Below are 5,600 nucleotides of genomic sequence, written 5' to 3' on the forward strand. Positions count from 1 at the left end.
CACACGCATCAGCACACACCCCCACAGTGTGTGCTCCCTGCACACACATCAGCACACCCCTCAGTGTGTGCTCACTGCACACGCATCAGCACCCCCCTCAGTGTGTGCTCACTGCACACGCATCAGCACACACCCCCACAGTGTGTGCTCCCTGCACACACATCAGCACACCCCTCAGTGTGTGCTCACTGCACACGCATCAGCACACACCCCCACAGTGTGTGCTCCCTGCACACACATCAGCACACCCCTCAGTGTGTGCTCACTGCACACGCATCAGCACTCCCCTAGTGTGTGCTCCCTGCACACACATCAGGACCCCCCTCAGTGTGTGCTCCCTGCACACACATCAGCACCCCCCTCAGTGCGTGCTCCCTGCACACGCATCAGCACTCCCCTAGTGTGTGCTCCCTGCACACACATCAGGACCCCCCTCAGTGTGTGCTCCCTGCACACGCATCAGCACACCCCGTGTGTGCTCCCTGCACGCGCATCAGCACACCCCTCAGTGTGTGCTCCCTGCACACGCATCAGCACACCCCGTGTGTGCTCCCTGCACACGCATCAGCACCCCCCCTCAGTGTGTGCTCCCTGCACGCGCATCAGCACACCCCTCAGTATGTGCTCCCTGCACACACATCAGCACCCCCCTCAGTGCGTGCTCCCTGCACACGCATCAGCACACCCCCCTCAGTGTGTGCTCCCTGAACACACATCAGCACACCCCTCAGTGTGTGCTCCCTGCACACGCATCAGCACACCCCTCAGTGTGTGCTCCCTGCACACGCATCAGCACACCCCTCAGTGTGTGCTCCCTGCACACGCATCAGCACACCCCGTGTGTGCTCCCTGCACACACATCAGCACACCCCCCTCAGTGCGTGCTCCCTGCACACGCATCAGCACCCCCCTCAGTGTGTGCTCCCTGCACACGCATCAGCACCCCCCTCAGTGTGTGCTCCCTGCACACGCATCAGCACACCCCCCTCAGTGTGTGCTCCCTGCACACACATCAGCACACCCCTCAGTGTGTGCTCACTGCACACGCATCAGCACCCCCCTCAGTGTGTGCTCCCTGCACACGCACAGCACACCCCCCTCAGTGTGTGCTCCCTGCACACGCATCAGCACACACCCTCAGTGTGTGCTCCCTGCACACGCATCAGCACACCCCTCAGCATCAGTAAGAGGCAGGTTGTTTACGTGTATGTGTAATGTACTTGTGTGTTCAGAACTGTCTGTGCATAAACACACATGACAGTCCGGAGCTGTCAAGAGGCAGCTATGAGCTTGGATGCATCCTGAGTGAGCCCTGTTATGAGAAATCCTATGACATATCTACAGCCCTCCCTCCAGAGAGTAGAACTCAAACAGCAGTGGCACCTCCAAGGCTGAGAAGTTATCCTCAGAGACCCATACCCATGGTCACAGAGCTGGCCCTGGGCCTACTGTGCTCCCATATCGCCCACTGGTCACGGTCACGGGCTACTCTGAGAATTGAGGTGCCAGGCAGATCAAGAAAGGCCAGTATTCTAATGATCCTCAGAAATGTCATCCAAGGCCGTGGTGTGGCTTGGGAGGCCCACAGGGCAAGGCACAGATGTTATTGTCTTTTGTGGACTCGTTCCCCCAGGGATCTGGGTCTGCAGCAGTCTCATTGAGGGAAGTGCCAACCCGGACCCATCCTCCTCAGTCCTCTGATCTACCTGAAGAACCAGGTTCTTCAGGGGCTGGGTCATGAGGCCTCAAATAGGCACTAGGAATGACCCTTGGTGCCCTCTTGACCTGGTTAGCCTTTGATTGACTTTTCTCAAACCGGTCTTGTGGCCCCACCTGCCATGAAGGATGCCACAGGGGTGTGGAAGCCTGGCTGTCATTCTAGGCCTGCTGCCCATGGCTGCCTCCACCCTGGAACCCCTGGCATTTCTTCCTGATGTTCCCCCTTAGTACACAGCAGGGCCTAGGCCCTGGGATAAGAGCCACGTTTGCCAGCACCGCCCCTTCCCCAGGTCCCAGAGGAACTGGTGGTGATGTGAACCAACTCTGATTATGAGAAAATAAAGGACCCTTTTCTGAGCCGGGTGCTATGTCTGATCCTCCAGAGCTGGGGGGCAGCCAGGGCCTCCTGTGGGTATGTGGCTGGCACAGCAAGTAGGTAGAGCCTACATTTGTAATCTCCAGATGTGAGGAGCAAGTTGGCAGAACTGGGCCCATGCCATGCCAACGTCTGTCATGACAGGCTTTGCGGGGGCCATATAATCACCCCATTTCCTCTCAGATCCAGGGGGCTTTCAAACAAAGGCTAGAGGCAAAGAGGTCTTCAACTGATTCCTGATTCAGGATGAGATGCTGAGGCAGGAACCTGAACTTAAAACTGTCCAGTAGCACTGCAAGGAGCAAGGAAGGACACCATCATGTGGGAGAAAGGCTTGGATCTGGGCCTAGAAGGATGGAGGCCAGAGGAGAGAATATCCCAGATAAGAGGATGGGCAGCAGCCAGGGCTGCAGGGCAAGGGCCTGGCCAGCCTAGGTCACTGTAAACCTAGGTTAAGGTTAAGGCAGGTTGTAAAGCACACTCTAGTCTACCAAGGCTTTTAGCTTCAAAACCAAACCAATTCCCAATTTAGCTTCAACAGAAAAGTGGAGGTCATCGGAAGGGTGATTTGGAATCTTGTGCTAGGAAAAGCTGCCGGGCTACAGAGAAACCTGGAGATTGGAGCTTGGGGCTGCTGTGGTGGGCAGCTTCTTCCTTCTGCCTCCTTTTTCGGTCCCAGCTCTGCTCCCTCTGCTTGTTAGGTCTTGTTCTGCAAACCAGCTTTCCTTTCTTTTCCTTTAGTTTTTCTTTTTTCTTTTCTCTCTTTCTTTCTTTTTTCCTTCCTTTTTTTTCTTTTTTCCTTCCATTTTTTTTTTTTGTTTTTTGAGATAGGATTTCTCTGTGTAGTCCTGGCTGTCCAGGAACTCCCTCTGTAGACCAGGCTGGTCTCAAACTCAGAGATCCTCCTGCCTCTGCCTCCCAAGTGCTGGGATTAAAGGCGTGTGCCACCACTGCGGGCACACAACAGTCTTTCTTGAACCTGATGGATGATGACAATGTACATCCCCTCGCCAAAGCCCTGTGCTTGCCTATCATCAGGTTATTATTTTTATTTTGATATTTTATTCATTTTTATTTTATATGTATGTGTGTTTTGCCTGCACGCGTGTCTGGGAACCATATACGTTCTTAAGATCCTCTAGAACTGAAGTTATAGACAGTTGTTAGCTGCCACGAGATATTTGGGACCAAAACCCAAGTAGACAAACAGACAGTTCTTTTACCTGCTGAGCCATTACTCCAGCACTAGGTCAAATATTTGAGTGGTCAGGTCCCCAGCATGGTCAAAATAACAGGGACTCCTGGTCCAAGGCTTTGTGATGAGGCATGCCCTACACCTCCCTCCTGGAGTTATGGGGGAAACGGAGCCAGTGTTCAGAAGAGAGGCACATTCCTCCAGAGAGAACCTCAAAATCAGGGTTAAGGTGAGGTTGATGTGGTATTTTTTTTAAGCTGAGTGGGACTGACTTGGTGGGTTTGCCAGGGTCAGGGTAGAAAGGCTGAAGATAGGCAATTGGGTGCATAGTTCTGGTGTGTGTGAGCCAAGGAAATGAGACAGGATCTGACATTCCTAACTCCGTTTCTCAGCTGATAGATGTTCAACCCCTACCCACTTGAGCCATGATGCACAGCAGTACCCGGTCCCAGCATCCCCCAGTGGGTGGAGACTTCCTCTCCATTCCTGGGTGACAAGTCTCAGGCCTGACATGTGACTCATGCAGCATGGTCATGCCTGGTGTCGGCAGAGCCACTCAACAGCCCAGAGGTGGGGCTGCTCATAACTGGGTGGAATATAGCAGCAGCTGAACATCTGGCTAACACGGCAACCAGCCGAGGGGAGAACTCGGGGTGGCGGCGGCCCTATCCCACAGAGCAGCCAGGAACAGCTGTTGTGTACAAGTAATTCTCCTCTGAGGTTAAGGCATCCCATCCTGCAGGGGAGCTCCAAAAGCAAGGAACTAAACAACTGAAAACAATAGCTTCAAGAACTCCCTGAAACTGACCAGACTCGCTAGGCCCCTTCCTGCTGGGGTAAGCAGACCCCACAGCAAAGAAGACTCTGAAACAAGAAGAGCTGCCTGGAAAGGGTTAGACCAACTGAGGTACCTGGGAAGGGCACTCTCCCTGCAACCTTACTGAGCCATCCACAGCTGGCACTGTTCTCCCTCGTTTCCCAGCTTTGTGAGCTGTCACCATGCTGCAGTGGGCTTTGGTGACACAGCTGTCTGAGTCACTTCTGCTCCTGGCAGTAGCCCTTCACCCATATTCCTGTAAGTAGCCCCAATAAAACTCATTGGCTCACCAAGTTGGACTTTGGTGGTATCCATACTTCAGTCTGTCCGGGGTTCCCTGAATAGGTGTGTTAGGCATGTGTGTTGTGTCTCCCCAAGAAAAGTTTTGGAACACAGCAACAACCAAGCCAACTAGCTGGGGCGATAGGCAGACTGAGACTAGACCAGCGAGTACCCTGCTCTGCGTCCAGTTCCTGCCCGAGCTTCCAGAGAGAGCACTACCATGTAGGCTTTGACTTCTCACTTTACACTCCAGTCCCTGCTTCTGTTTCCCATACTCTCCTCAACAGGGAGCGTGGGATGAATGAGCGGGCAGAGGGGAGTAACCTAGGAGCAGAGATCCCTGCCCCATCTCATTCTGTCTGGCCCCTCCCTGTGTGAACCTGACCCTGTTTATCCCCTAAAAAGGGACAGCCATCTGGTCCCAGGATCCCAATCTAAGGAGTCCAGACCTGAGACAATCTGGGTAAGGGGAATTCCTGGACCAATCCCCAGACACGTACTGGAGGTGGTGGTGTCTCCTTCCCCTCTCCGCCGGGACAATCTTGATTATGTGCCTGTGTCCACAATTGAACAATTCGACCAATACCCTTTCTCTAGAAGAGCGTTCGCATTGGACACCGGAATGCATGGTCTTTTTCTTTATAAGTCTGCAGTTCTTGCATCCATAGCCTGGATTCATCTGACTGCCTTCTTTATCACTCAATGGACTTGTGTCCCAGGCTTCAGCTTCCAGACTACTTTTCTTTCAAATTAGGCATACCGTTCCTATTTCATAGATTGGGGGATGAAATGACACAGAGGAAAGTGTCAGGTAACCATGAGCGCCCAACAAAGTCTTTACTAACAACATACATATTTATCTAATTGATTTAATTGGTGTCATAGTGGCACTACTGGGCAAAGACGACAGTAAGGTGACGACAGCCTTTATTGGCACTTGATCTTCACAATCAGCTCTGCTCTGCGTACTTCTCACTGAGTTGTGACATTGTCTCTTCTGGTGACGAGGACCGGGAGAGAGGGCGGTCCCGGTCCCGTTGTGCATTTTTCGTGTCCTCCAGTAGAGGGGCGGCGGCGGGCTAGGCGTCCAGCAAAACAGCCGCTTTGATGCCCTGGGCGCGCGCGGCAGCGGGGAGGGGCGCGGGAGGCGGGTCGCCAGCGGGGCGGGGTGTGTCCGGCCTCGCGGTCCCTCCGCCCCTGGGTCCCGTCGC

At 53.8% G+C, this 5,600-nt stretch overlaps 1 protein-coding gene across 1 annotated transcript in view; it reads left to right on the forward strand.

Annotated features, from left to right (window-relative positions):
- The window catches only part of Lamc3 (laminin subunit gamma 3), a 59,512-nt gene extending 57,436 nt beyond the window's left edge, over positions 1-2,076 (forward strand). The window contains exons 31-32 of the mRNA XM_075985784.1: positions 28-732; positions 1,104-2,076. The gene's annotated coding sequence lies outside the window, so the exon portion shown is untranslated. The remainder of the gene's footprint in view (positions 1-27; positions 733-1,103) is intronic.
- The last annotated feature ends 3,524 nt before the right edge of the window (positions 2,077-5,600 follow it).

The sequence above is a fragment of the Microtus pennsylvanicus genome, chromosome 9 (assembly GCF_037038515.1).
Source record: "Microtus pennsylvanicus isolate mMicPen1 chromosome 9, mMicPen1.hap1, whole genome shotgun sequence".
In the NCBI taxonomy this organism is placed as follows: domain Eukaryota; kingdom Metazoa; phylum Chordata; class Mammalia; order Rodentia; family Cricetidae; genus Microtus; species Microtus pennsylvanicus.